Source organism: Mus caroli, chromosome 6 (assembly GCF_900094665.2).
Source record: "Mus caroli chromosome 6, CAROLI_EIJ_v1.1, whole genome shotgun sequence".
NCBI lineage: Eukaryota > Metazoa > Chordata > Mammalia > Rodentia > Muridae > Mus > Mus caroli.
In genome coordinates, this window is record NC_034575.1 from 85,689,778 (window position 1) to 85,690,746 (window position 969).

Consider the following 969-nt stretch of genomic DNA (forward strand, 5'->3'; position numbering starts at 1 on the left):
AAGATTGAAGATATAACTCTCATGGCTTACAATGTGCAATTAAATAGACTTCCTTATATTCAATGAGTTTTGCACCAATCAAGAAAATCAACTCTCAAGTACCTTTATTATGCATTAAAAATCCCTTGTAACCCATTGCTTGAATCCCCAGCACTCCCACATCACGTGACTCTTCCTCTTGCTGGCCTCTGGCAACCCCCATCTGCATGCACAGAGTATTCTTGGCTCTATAGTCTGATTTTAATATATTTCTTTTCAACTAATTAAGAATTACAAGGGATAAGAGGGGATTAATTAGGCCATATCCATCCTAAGAGGCATATACAGAAGAAAAGGACAGTCACTAGGAAGGAAGAGAAGGGAACATGGTTACAGTTTACAGCTTCAGAGGGCCTCAAAGGCCAGGTCCTNGAGGCTCGGTCCTCAGCCTATAGCGTTAATGAGGGACGGCGAAACCTTTAGGAGGTGGGACCTGGTGAGAAGAAGTTAAATCATCAGAGACATACACATGGAGGGGATTTTAGGACCCTTAGCTCCTTCCCTTGTCTGTTGGCTTCATTTCATCTTAGATTTTTAAATTCAAATTCTATTTATAGTCTTTAAAATCAGTGTGACCACATTTGGGAAAAAAAAAAGTATTTACTTTTTGTCATAGCTGTGATCAAATATCCAGCAAAAGCAACTTAGGGAAGGAAGGAAGGAAGGAAGGAAGGAAGGAAGGAAGGAAGGAAGGAAGAAAGGAAGGGTTCCTTTTGGCTCACAGTTGAGGGTGTAACACATCACAGCTGGAAGGAGTGGGTGNCAGCTGCTCATATCGTGTCCACAGTCAGGAAAGCAGAAGACATGCAGGCTGGTGCTCAACTCACTGTCTCCATTTTGTTCAGTCCAGGACCCCATACCATGAAAGAGCAATTCCCACAGTGGAGGTGGGTCATCCCACCCTGGTTAACCTGATCTAGGAGCCCCCTC